The sequence below is a fragment of the Ixodes scapularis genome, unplaced genomic scaffold (genome assembly GCF_016920785.2).
Source record: "Ixodes scapularis isolate PalLabHiFi unplaced genomic scaffold, ASM1692078v2 PGA_scaffold1__304_contigs__length_218370807, whole genome shotgun sequence".
NCBI classification, from domain to species: domain Eukaryota; kingdom Metazoa; phylum Arthropoda; class Arachnida; order Ixodida; family Ixodidae; genus Ixodes; species Ixodes scapularis.
Window position 1 is genome coordinate 137082369 of NW_024609846.1, and position 14247 is coordinate 137096615.

Genomic DNA, 14247 nt, shown 5'->3' on the forward strand with positions numbered 1-14247 from the left:
GGAGAACGAGAAAGTGGCTCGTCTGTTTTGAACGTGTGTAGTGTGTGCAGTTTAAAATAAAAGTGTTGAGATTTGTTGAGACTGATCGATATCTCGGAACGCCAAGAAGCAACAATTCCCTCAACAGCTAATGTTTCAGCACGAACATCGTATAAAACATGAACTCACCTTTGCGTCTGGTACACTCCCAAGGCGTAGTAACAGAACGAAATTTACTTCGTCTTCAAAAGACCTCTTCTGAGTCCAACTCTTTTTTTCACTTTCTTATACCAGAATGCTTAAGACTGATCAAATAAATTGCTTCTCACCACCTGCAATTATGTCCGGTTTCACGCAGTTAGGAAGACGTAGTAAAAGCTCAGATCTCACCTTTTTGTTTTTTAGAGCTTTTAATGCTGTGAATTTTTTTATATTTTTAAGGTATTTTTTTATTGCAGTACTTCCGGCTAACATTTAACTCATGCTTTACTTAATTATTTTTTCTTTGTCCACTTTTTTGCATTAAAAAAAGGAATGGCACTAGGATTAGTAAAATTCTACAACTCGAACATGTAACAGGAAGTCTATTTGCATTTGGTATAGTGCTACGATTCACTATTTCGGCAGCAGTGCGTTCTTGGTGAATTTGCCGACGGCGCACTGCCGGTGTAGCGACGACGTGGCTGAAAGGACAACGTCGTCTTCTAAGCGTTATTGTTGGCAGGGCTTGCGGATGTCTTTATGCGCACAATCTGGAAATCTATCTAAAGAAATCCGAAAACTGAATGATAAATATTAAAAAAAAATGCCATTACCTTCGTCACAAATTATTTAAATTGCTCTGGCCTCTTATAGTAACTTTCCGTCAATATTGCAATCACAGAATGACCGATAAATATATTTACTAGAAACTAAACGAACACATTTTAGTAATTTGTTCGGCTTACCTTGACGGTTGTTCCGTCATCCGAGCCTGAGATGTAGATGGCGAAGACGGCGCCAGTCAAACTCTCAAATCATTTTTTTTATAAAAAAAACATGTTCTAAGAACAATCAAACACCCTGACCATTCTTTTCATTAGAACGTAACAAAAAAACTCGGTAGTAAGACATTTTATTTTTACAATCTTTGTGTACTTAAGATATGGAGGTTTTATGACAACGAAATGCAAGAGAAACCCCAAAATCAATATAATTGACTGTTTTTGTATTGCTTTTTTCTTTTAATTATAAACCCGGTACGAAGTTTAAAACGTTTCTTTGCCGCTTTGTTAAGCGAAGACATACGCCCGGGCATAACGATAAGTTCGATTTTCGCTCCTTTACACTACAGAATGAGAAGTAAAATATTATATGTTTTAATTACACGGACAGTGCTGGCAAAATCACCGAACACTACTTTGCCCAAAGCACTTGATCGGGGATTTTGACGAGCAGCCGTCTCTGTCAAAATAATACGCGATGTAGGACGTTGCGCAGTAGTTTTAAATCTGAAATTATGTATATATATTATTGTTGGTGTTGTTGTTCTTTTTATTTTTTTTTTTTTTTTGGGGTGGGGGGGGGGGGGGATTTTCCCGGTTCACACGCAGCGAAGGGATCAAAGATATGAGTTCCCTCCGGCTCCAGAAGGTGGCCCAGCCGAAATAGATGGTTGCCACCCCCGAAGCATTGACGTCCAGGGCTAGAACGTAGTGACGCGGTCACTCGGTACCGTGCTCGGTATAGCTTCCTGTCATCGTCCTCATCGTATACTTAAAAAAAGTGTAATCGTCTACTTTATATTCTTAATTAAAAAAAACGATTGAATTCTTTTAATCCTGCACAGTGCTATCTCCGGCATGTTAGAAAGCACTTTTCTCCTTTTTTATTAATTGCTATGTATCTTATGGAAGCTCTCAGGGAGTACAATAGTGCACGTATCGTCAAAAAATAGTTTACTTACTCCAATTACTTTTTCACGTCGAAATCGGTATGCCACTTCGGAGAAACCACTCATATACGCCGTAAGCACGAGAATCACAATGCGTAGCAAATCGCACAGCGTGTGAGGGAGGCCGCTTCACCTTTAAAGAAATCACGCGTATTCTTCCTCTATGCACTTGTGACTTTTACGTCCAGTATAATGATTTGAACTTTAATACGATTTCTCTATCAGAACCTGTCAGATAATATTCATCACCTTTTTTTCTCTCGCTTTTCTATATGGCGAACGAAAAGGTCGAATTGACTGAGCAGGTGTCACCCTAACCGCCGCACATTACGCATGGTTGCTGCAAACATAGGTACTGCACAAAATGCCAAACGTAATTCTCTGGTAAGAAGCAAACGCCATTCGTTCTAATAAATAGAATATTCAAGAGACGATTTTCTCTATAGTATCGGGAGTTGGTAAATTAATTAACCATTTAAGTCATGGCAAAATCAAATATAGATTAAATGGTATGTTATTCTTTTCTTCCAATGTGATTAACATGATATAAAACAAAACAAGAAACAAGCGTATAAAACTATAGGCTACATTTAAAATGAACTAGGTACTTCCAGTGAGGTCCCACCTTTCCCGTTTTTTGTTCTGTTCTTTTTCTGAAATTCACCTTAAAAACACGCGCGAAAGCCTCGTGAGGAGATTTCCCGATGGGGAAAACATAGGTGTTAAGCTTTAAATAAATGCAGCTGCTGCTTCGCGCTGAGGCTGCCTTTTAGTGCCCTATAGGTAGAATTAGCATCACGACTTTTAATTATGAAGCTATTAGTTAAATGGTAGTCCGTCATGAAAACTATTGCGTTTTGATGTTTTGCAACTGCCTAAGGAACGTTAAAAAATTGACGAGTCTTTACAAATCTAAAGAAATTCACTATAAAGGTAGGTATAAAACAGCTTTGACCAACGATTTATTTTCATAACTGCTGGGCAGATCACATACAAGGTATGGCAGAAATGTAAGGAGATTGGCAAAGCTGTGCAGGAACAACAAGATTCCTCCTGTGCCCGTCACACGGCGGTTAAAGTAACATCTACTGTAAAGCCGGCATACATTTTAAGCCGCTATTGATGCTACGTGGTTGTTGACACCGTTTGAAGGTTCGTTCAAACAGTTAATTTAGCTTACGACCAAGTTTTTGTTTGTGTGTGCTTTTCTTACGACGAGAAAACACAAGGCACACTTGCGCCATCTGCAAGGTGACCCTAGAAATGCATTTTACTAGAGCAAAAATTTTGCAGCATCTGCTAGATCATATTTGCGTACTTTCGATGAGAAAAGGTAGTTTATAACATTCCAACTTTTTTAAGCCACAAAAAATATTTGCGCGGGAAAAAAATGCGGAAATATTAAGTGTTACACGATTAAAGGTACCAGTGCATACTCTCGTCGTAAGAAATTTTAAGACCTTTTAAGGCACTCGGTTGTAAGCTGTTGCCAGTGTGTGAACCGGCGTTTAACTGAAGTTGTGATTTTAAGGCGAGTTACAAGAAGGGGTTGGTCAAAATTTTGAACAAAGTTGGGTTATCAAGGTTTGCGTGAAACTTTGTGAATCTGCCACTGTGACTTACAAAACGTTGCGCGGATTTCCCGAATAACATACCTGTAGAGCTGGTCGCATTTCTGCGCTCTGCAGAGACGGCGTTTTGCTTAAATAAACTGTGTATACGTTCCGGTACGTGTTGAACCTGCAGTGTTTCCAAAAAAAGCGAGGTTGTGTTTTTCCCACGGCGTGTCATTGCCCGCAAGTCTTCCCCTTAACCAAAGGGCCGTTGAATCCAGACACACAAACCTACACAGGAAGCAAAACGCTTAAGCGCACTCATCTACAGACAGGCCGTTTTATAAACTGGTCGAAGTGCAGTGGACGCAGGTCTCGGGCGCAGGCCGCACCGGCGTAGACCAGGGATTAGGTTTCAGTGGCTGTGGAGCTGGCTGCGGGAGTCCTGAGCGCGCTAGAGGTTAACGCACAGACGTATACAGAACTTCGGGTGAACCCCCAGGGGTGGTACACCTATTCTCGATATCCAGTGTGATCTTTCGCTGTGCTTGTGTTCGCGAGACCCATGTGAGTTGTATCAGGCTAGTTCTCCGTTCATCTATTGGTTTTAATGTACCTTATGCTCACACTCAGAGGGACGGTTTCCCCAGTGAGGCACGTCCTTGCGATTCTGGCTGGAGTCATTGGAGTCAGTTAATTTTCTTCCACCATGAACAAACCTGAGCTCGTGTCTTAATGTTTGGGCTCTAGCCGAGGGACCTTTCCCTGGGAGATGACCTTCTGGCCTCCTGGTCGTTTTGCCCGTCCGATTACTTGAGAGTGCGTCGGAGCCTTACACAATAAAATTCTAACTGGACTGTGATCGGATGGGACAGGTTTCGGCGCACTGTAAGAGCCCACGACCGGAGGTTATGACAGTGAAATCGCGGAGGAGTGGAGTTGGAGTGGAGGAGGGATGAAGTTTAAGACTTCGGACATCTTAATTTGCAGCCCAAAGCCAGGGCTGGTGCAGCCCCTTGCGGGCTGCACGAGCCCTGGCTTTGGGTAACCCCTGCTCCAGTGGTGACCCACTACCGCCCCGCTAACTACCTCCAGGGAAGAAAGAATCAGCTTCCGTCAGCAGCAGCCGCCACCCGGAGTTGAATGCATTCTCAATGATGGACGACTACAAGTAACCCATCCAGCGCAATACCGACAACCGCAGGCACCATCACCTCAGGACATGGAGCATACGTTCAGTGTCATTCCTTGAGGCACTAAACCGGCTTATGGCATAGTTCATGCCGCTTCCATAAGTCGACAGCAGCCTACCTCAGCCGGCGTGGCAACAAGACCCATGGCCGCAAGGTAAATGGAGACAAAGCAACACGTGATCACGGGAGGCGGAACAGCCCACATCGCACGGAACAGAGCCTCCGGCTGCTTCGCGGAATGCGGAGGAACTGTATCACCAAGAGTGGCCGCTCCCGGACGCCGCACTAACGAGAAGGAGACGGAGCCTACTAGCTGCAAGGGACGCGGAAGGGTCACCAGCCATTTCAACCCCACTGCAGACTGTGGTGCTTCGATAGATTGGAAAGAAGGAAGTGAGCGCCTCTACTGGACAAGAAATCCGCAAAGCCGTTAAACAGGCCGGGATTGACAATATGTAGGGCTCCACAGTCCATCGAAATGAAAAAGCGAACGCAATTCCCATTGCCACACGGGACCCTCTCATGTTGGATAAGCTTCTTCGGGTCAAAGAATTACGAAATTGGGAAGAAACACTTCCACTACAACCATACGAATCCATGGCGGAAAACCTGTTTCCGGGGAGTTATTAATCTCCCTCCTCAGGGAAACACTGTTACTCTTCCGACACTGCGGAAAGACATCCACTCCATCGGCACAAAAGGAAACACCATTCTCGTGACCTTCAAGGGTAACGTTCTTCCCAAGAAAGTGAGGTCCATCTGTGAAATGCTCAATGTGCGCGAGTACCGCCTACGTCCCCTGCTGTGCTTCCAATGTCACGCAATCGGACACAAGATGGACATGTGCCCTCGAGGCTTTGCCCGCTTTGTAGCATGCGGCTTCGAGCACGACGGTATGGAAGGATTCACCCAGGTCCCGAAGTACGCGAACCGCGGCGCAGCTACCCTGCTTACCAGCAATGAGTGCCTGAAACGAGCGATTCCACCGCGGCGAAACGACAAGCCTCCAAAAGCAAGCGCAGGAGAGGGACATCCCCATTGAAAAATCCGACAAAAACTTCCAGTGACATCTTGTGAACTTCCAGTGACATCCGGAGAACTTCCAGAAAAATCCGGTGAAAACTGGTCAATTTTCACCCGTTTTTATTCGAAACCAGCGTAGTTTACCAGTCTTTGTTAGAATATTTGCCCGCAAACAGATTTCACTGGGACTTAACCGGCAGCGGGTTTCCAGATTTCGCTAGAATGTCACCGGCAGCCACTTTCGTTTACCAGACTACCCGGTTTTTCTGGAAATGTTACCGGAAACCAGTGACTTAATTGTTTCCGCGTTTACCTAACTTCACTGAAAGCCGACGCTAGGGGAAGGGGGAAGGGGAAGCCGAGATGAGCCGGGGACTGGGTGCGTAATTATGGTGCCTAGAACGCACAAAGGACGAGTATCCACGCACCCTCTATTCCTCAGATGGGGTTCGGGGGGGGGGGGGGGGGGGGGGGAAATGTGAGGAGATATTCTTGCTCTTTTGAAAAAAAAATGGGTTTCTTTGTCTGTCAATGAGCAGCGGCCCCGAACTGAAGCTCAGTGTAAGCTTCTCGTTCCATGTCTGAGACTTGTATCTTCCAGAGCAATTCGTTGTGAGGATAAAAAGAAAATATCTTTCAGTGACGTGTTTCTTACGCCTTTCTGTCCGTCCGGCTTCAGAAACATCGAGTGAGCGAAAAGGACTCTGGAGACGCCGTGACTGTGTTAGTGATTTCTCAACGGCCGTAGATGCTCCTTCCGCGTGTTCCTGGTTTTCGCTAAGCTTGCTGCTGACAGTTTGTAGGCGTCCGCGTGGTCCACCCGCGGCGACGGCACCAGTGACGAAACTGTGACTGCCCATGATTTATTCTCTACGGCAGCGGATGTTGGTGCGAGCTCGTGGTTTTCGCTAAACGTGCTACTGACAGTGTGTGTGCGTGTGTCCATGTGGCGCACCTGCTCGGTTTTATTAGTTGAACTACCGTACGTCTAGGAATTTACCCAGCGGCATTGTGAGTACCTTAAAAATATTTTTTTGCCAAAAAGAACGCGGTTGTTCTTATTTGGACTGATTGCTTTTGTCTACAGCTGTCGAAATTGTTTTACTGGTATTCACCCTGTGAAATAAAAACAAGGAATTTTCAGGCGTATATGGACTAACATCGTTTTAATTGCTACCGAATCGTCAAGCATCTGGTAAAAATACATTACCCACAGTCCACAGGTTTCTTCTCAAATGCCTTCCGTTGACGTCCGAAGAAAAACACTGTAAGTTCCGGTGATTTGCGGCAAATTCGGTGATTTCCGGTAAATCCCGGCTTTACTGGAAGTGAAAAAAGTCCCATAACTCAGTAAAATAGATTTTTTACCAGAAATAAAATTCCGGTAAATAATCTGGAGGCATTCCGGTAAACAATTTGGTGACGTTCCGGTAAAGACATTTGGTGACATTCCAGTAAATTTCGGCCACACTGGAAGTAAAGAGAGTCCCATAATCCACTAAAATATTTTCTACTTTAAACAAGATTCCGTTAAAAAATCTTTTTCAATGCACTTGTACGAGTTACGCTTGGTTGACCACACTGACGAGCCTTGGAACAAATGAAAATCTAAATTCTTGACTTCGTTTCAAGGAAATGCTGCGGAAAGGTGGGACCAAGCCATGCTATTCCATTTCAAGCCTGCGTCTGGTACCCTCCTGGAGTATTTTTTTTAAAGAAAAGGCTGCTGCAGCTTGCTGAGCCTAAATTATCACCATCCGCCACTATTCCGATCGTCACTCATGGGTTACCACGAGAATTGCAGAAACAATCCTATTGAATAAGATTTTTAGCTGAAATTTATTTCCAGTAAAAATTATTTTACTGGATCATGGAACGTTTTTTACTTCCGGTGAAGCCGGGATTTACTGGAATGTCAATAGATTTTTTACAAAAATGTCACCGGATCTTTTACAGAAATTTCATTTCCAGTTAAAAATCTTTTTTACTGAAGTATGGGACTCTTCACTTTCAGTAATGCCGGAATTTACCGGAAATCACCGGATTTGCCGCAATTCACTGGAACTTACCGGGTTTTTTTTTGGACGTCAATAGAAGGCATTTAAATAAGAAGCCTGGGAACTGCGGGTAGTGTATGTTTACCACATGTTGGACGGTTCGGTAATAATTAAAAAGCGGTTAGCCCATATAGGCCTGCAATTTTCGTGTTTTTACTTCACAAAGTCGATACCAGTGAAACAATTTGCACAGCTATAGACAAACGCAATCCGACCAAGCAGGAACGACCGAGCTCTTTGTCCAAAAAATATCTATACAGGTACTCACAATGCAGCTATGTAAATTCCTAGATGTACGGTAGTTCACCTAATAAAATCGAGCAGGCGCACCACACGGACACACACACACACTGTCAGTAGAACGTTAAGCGAAAACCACGAACTCGCACCAACATCCGCCGCCGTTGAAAATAAATCATGGGCACAGTCACGGTCTCGTCACTCATGCCGTCGCCGCGGGTGCACCACGCGGACACATACACACTGTCAGCAGCAAGCTTAGCGAAAACCACGAGCGCGCGGAACGAACATCCGCCGCCGTTGAGAAATCACGGACAGTCATGGCGTCTCCGGCGTTTTTTTCGATCACTGGATGCTTCTGAAGCCGCACGAACAAACAGGCGTAAGAAACACGTCACTGAAAGATATTTTCTCTTTATCCGCACACCCAGCTGCTATGGATTATACGGGAAGCCTACTCTGAGCATCCGATCGGGGCCGCTGCTCGTTCACGGAGAAAGAAACCGATTTTCTTCAAAAGAGCAAAAAGACCTCCTCACATTTTTCCCACGAACCCAATGTGAGGGAGAGCGGGTACGTGTAGACTCGTCCTTGGCGCGCCCTAGGCACCGTAATTACACACCAAGTGCACGGCTCGGTTCAGCTTCCACCTCCCCTCGCGTCGGATTTCAGAGAAGTTCGGTAAACGGGGAAACGAGCCACTCGTTTCCGGTAGCATTTCCAGCAAAACCGGGTAGTCTGGTAAACGAAAGGGGCTGCCACTGACATTCCAGCGAAATCTGGAAACCCACTGCCGGTGAAATTCCAGCGAAATCAGTTTACCGGCAAATATTCCAGCAAAAACTGGTAAGCTATGCTGGTAACGAATGAGAACGGGTGAAACTTGACCAGTTTTCACCGGATGTCGCTGGAAGTTCACCGGATGTCACTGAAAGGTTTTTGCTGGATTTTTCAATAGGGTATACAACAGGTATTTGACCTCGAGAACCAAATAAAAGACAAAAAATTACGGCATTATGGCCACACTCATCAAGAAAAACCTCCCACAAATAGAGCTAGATTCCGAGTTGGCCTGCTCAGACTTCAAAGACGTCGTCTCAAGGCAGGTGAAGCTCGGAGACACAGTCATCGACGTACGCAACAGTACTATGCGGCCGTCCGCAGAAGCCAAAAGGATCCAATTGGATTGACCGGTTCCTGGAACCTAAGTACCTCACCATTTTGGCAGGGAATTTTAATGCTCGACACACTGCCATAGAATACTCGGAAAAGAACACTCGAGGCAAAAACATTAAGGAGGCCTGCGAGAATGCAAATCTTGAGATGTGCAATAACCCGGATAACCCCCCCCTCCCGGCTAGTGCAAGTTACAAATCACAACGACACTTTGTCCGATTTAACTTGAACCTCCCCAAAGATGCGGATGAGGTGGAAAGTTTTGCAACATCCAATGGGCAGTGACCATCTTCCTATGAACGCCGACCTCCACACCTCGACTGACCCGAAGCGACAGGTAACCTTTATCAAATGGGACACCTTTCTTACAGGTATAAGCCGACTTGAGAGGCTCCAGCTGAACAAGAGAATTTGATGGGATCTCCAGGATGCAAGGAAGGAATACCAGGTAAAAGAGGACTCGCCACCACCCAACCTTCATCTAGTCAACTTGTATGATAAAAGCCTCAGAAAGTTCTAAAGCTATAGGGCCCAGCATTCACTACACAACAAGATCCGACTGAACCGTGCAACACCCAAAGCCAAGAAGTATACAAAGGAGCTCGTCCAAACGATCTGGCGAGGCCGTTGGAACTCATTCAACCACAAGATGGGCTGCCACAAAGTCTGGAATAGGTACAAAGGGCTCAGCGGAAAGACCAAAGCACACAACACGGGGAGCAATTTGGCTCTCCGTCTCAACATCACTGAGGAACAACTGGCGGAAAAAGCGGGATATATCACTTCTGCTCACAGCAAGTCGAACCACCGCCTGAAGGTCTCTACGCCAAACAGCCTATCCTTCAAGAGCAACCAGTTCAAGCACTATTTCCCATGGGGGAGCTCGTCGAGTCTCTTGGTGATGCAAATACAAAGTCAGCACATGGCCCTGGCCACATTACTATCACGGCCTACCGAAACCTTTCCAAGAAAGCCATTGACGAGCTTCTCAACCAATTTAACCGAATTTCGATCAAAGAGGAGATCCCTGCCAAATGGAAGCGATCGATTGTCATCCCGATCCCGAAACCCGGCAAAACTCTATATACACACCACCGCGAACCTTCGGGCCATGTCGCTGACGTCCAATCTTTGCAATGTCCTCGAATGGATGATCAATGCACGTTTCACATGTACCCCTAGACCTCAGGAGCCTTCACACCCCGTTGAGCAGCACAAGACAGCTTTGCAATGATCCACTACGACATGTTCGAGCGGAGACTCTTCAAGACGCAGCCCCGAATAATTGTTGCCATTGACCTACGCAAGGCCTTCGACTCCATCATTCACAAAACGATCGTTGAGACAGAAACAAAGCGCGGGATTAGCGGCAGACTTCTCAATATCATAAATAAATTCTTGCAAGACTGCACTTACCAGGTTGCGATCGGCAACACCAGGAGTCAATGAAAACCCAACAACATCGGAATCCCGCAGGGAGCGGTCCTCTCGCCGGCGTTATTTAACCTGGCTTTGGCAGACCTTTCCATGGCCTTTAATACTGTACCCGAAGTTCGCGTCACGATCCACGCAGATGACGTTACCCTTTGGACGACCGTTGGCATGGCCGAGTCACAACAACGATACATGCGACGAGCCCTGGACATCACCAGGACCTTCGCCTATGAAAGTGGACTGAAGATCTCAAACGACAAGACGTTCCACATGACGCTCTATAACAAGAGAAAGAACCCACTACTAATCAAACTGAGAGCCGACGGCTTCTCCATCGAGGAATCCACCACCCTCAAAATTCTAGGTGCCCCTTCAATAAAAGTGGAGGGGCGGCCACTTGGATCAAGCACGTTAGAAAGCAATAAAAAGACGGCATTGAAATTCTCTGAAACATCTACGGCTCCACTTGGGGGGCACAAAACATCTCGAAAACCTGGATCGGACATTGCTTGTGTCTAAGGTGGTCTACGGACTCAACTACCTTAAGCTAACTAAACGTCAAGAGCAAGCCCTGGTGGTGATGAACAGGGCCGCCAAGCAAGTCGTCACTGGCTTTCCTAAGTTTACTCCCGTGGAGCAGCTGGAGCAGGCTGCTTAGATGAACACATTACGAGAATTTACCCAAGAGATGGTACGATGCCCAGAAAAGCGACTCGCCTGCACGTACCACGGAAAAGTCATCCTCACAACGAGCGGAAAGGCCCGTTCCTCCCGACATCACATTCAGAATGGGACAACGAGCTCATCACGCCAGCCAAGCCGTTGCCCGAAACCGTGTCGGCAACAACCTACACCGGCGAATGACGCAAGCCTCCAATCACCTGAAGGAGGTAGCCAAACATTCTGAAGAAACAGAGGTGTTCTACACGGACGCTGCCCCAGGTGGGCAGGGATGCACTGTGATTGCCTGGCATTCGCCCACTCGAGGCGAAACCAGGCAACAAACGATGCCGGGCGTTGTCAATACTTCGGGGTCCCGACGACGTGCTCTCTCTTTTTGGGGACTGCGCCGCGGCCTCGCGAGAACGCGTGAAAGTGCTTGCCACATTAGACAGTTTTAGTGTAGCGTTGCTGGCTCTTACGTACACAATACGCAATAGTACAGAGTACGCTAAAAACGACCCGCTCGGACCGATTTTAATTATGCGTTCCGTTTCCGAGTGAACACCTCGCATGATCTTGGTGAAATTTGCCAGAGCCGTAGAATTCCGTGTGCTTATAGCGCCACCATGCTCTTGATAATAAATATTGAAAATGAAAACGTGTCTAATTATTTATTCCAAGTTAAACCAAGCCGGAGCTGCCTCGTCGAGCGCGCTTTTCTCCGGGGTAGAGAGGCTACGAGCACGAGTGCGTAGCGAAATTCGATCACGGAGCATCCGTCACTCGTTCCGTGGAAACGGCACTTTTCATCAATGCTATCGCAGAATGAAATTCATGACCTACGGATGTCCAGTGCATAGCGAGAACTTTACCGATTTCTTTTAGAGTCGTTCGTCCGTCGGCGATGAATTGAGCGAATAGGCCTAGTGTTGAGCAGATCGCAGCGTTGACGCACATTGCGAGTGGTGAACACTTTTACTGTGCACTCCTTCAGCTGCACGGCGATCTGATTCGACCGCGTTACTTCCCGGAAAGGATTGACGCGCTGAACACCACGTTATTTCACCGTTCACGTAACACAGAACTTCGAGAACACCAGGACGCCATGGCGGCGCCAGTCGAGGTAACCGCCATCTTGAAATTGGCGCTCTCGTTGGGCCCGAGATCTCTCGAGAGCTTCCCGCAAAGCCCGCTAGCCCGCAGCGCAACATCCTCAGCGTTGCGTGTATACACAATACGCTAGACCTTCTATTGCGTTCTGCGTATGCGCATTCACGACCCGTAATTTCCTTGCGTACGCAGAACTATAGCGTACGGTCCACTAAAACTGTCTATTGCCACCCGAACTCCGGCCAACTACATACATTGAATGAAAAAGACGAAGCACCGCAGTGCTCAGTGACGCAACGGAACTGTATTCATCCCTCATCGGATTCCTCCGGTCCTCCGGGGTTGAAAGGCTTATTTAACTGTCGTTACACCATCCCCTCTCCCGTCTCGCTCACTCTCATTCAACCCTCGCCACCCCACCTCACTCTCCCTCTTCATCATCTTCCACACCAACTGAGGCCACCAAGCCAGGCATGTAGATCAAAATAAACTACGTTTGGAAAGAAGAAATCGGCAAGTTTGAAAGGGCCCTTGTGGCTCTCTCTCCCGCTGTTCGCCGCATTACTTTATTCTTGCGCGATAGCCCCTGCTCTGCGGCTTAGCCGCCGTCCTCACCGAGCGCGTGAGGACATTTGACGCCGAGACGTCCGTTTTTGTACCTGCACGGCAAAGGAAGCCGTGCGCAGCAGTTAGTTACACTTTTTAATATTTGTACTATCTTCATGGAATCGTTTAATCAGCAGTGAAGTTTAGTTTTGGATGTTGTATTCATTATAACTTCGCTTTCAAGTCCGTTAAGTCTCCGCCGTCAGCCACAAGAAGAAGCAAGAAGTCTTCAACCCCAGCCAGCATCCGGACTCATCTTCCACGATCCCTTCCTGTTGCCGACGGTAGCTCAAGGTGTTCCATCGAGTTCAGGCACCCAAACGTCCTAACATCTCTACTGGCTCAGTCGACACGGTCGTCGACATCGTCGGCAACTTCGGTCACCGCCAAGTACCATCAAGACGACGACGAGTCCGCTTGCTGAGGAAAAGCCAAGGCGGAGCCATCGACGTGGTTAGGCGATGGAGGCTGGGCAAGATGCACCAGATAGGTGGTCCTTTCCTCCTGCAATAGTTGAGGGACACTGCTAGGCCAATGCAGCCCTGATTGTCGCCCGGAGAGGTAGATTTCACCGCTGCACAGCATGGCCACCGGCGGTTATGCACATGTTGACAACGCTCACATGGACCTTCTTATTGCGAGAGAGAGGACGCTGCGGGCGTGGCATGAGCTCCGGCAATGGCAAATTTGGCACAGGCTTGCCGAGCTAATTGCAGCTCGGGTGCTGGGGGTTCCACCGCCGGCGCTGCCATGTCCAAAGACCGAAGCCACGCAGATGAATCTGCGGGAGTGGGACAAAAAGAGGCTCGGCCCCATTGTGGCGAGCGCGATAGAGGAGAAACTGTCCCCATCGGCAGTGTTGCTCGTGGAGGCGGCGGTCAAGCCAGAGGCCAACGCGAAAAACGTGGTCTCCGTCCCTCCAACGCCCAGCATAAGCAGGTGCATGGGGGGACGGTGTGAGCGTCAGGACCCTGTGCCCGTCAAACGATGCACCGAGAAGCTCTGACTGTCTACCAGTCTCTCTTCCTTCGGAAGAATGTGCCACGCGAGCGCGTTCGGACACACGTTGAACCAATCACATGAAGGCCGGAATAACCGACGTTTAGGACCACTTCGTGGTCGTGGTAGCGCCAATAAAGCCAAACCTTTTGGTATAACGCGTCGGCAGTGGCACGAAACACCGGCAGACTACTTCGTCTTCGAAGTTCGTGATCTTTGACCTGTTTGTCAGGCGCACAGCGATAGCACGGTCGAAACCATCAACCCAGGCTTCGAAGGTT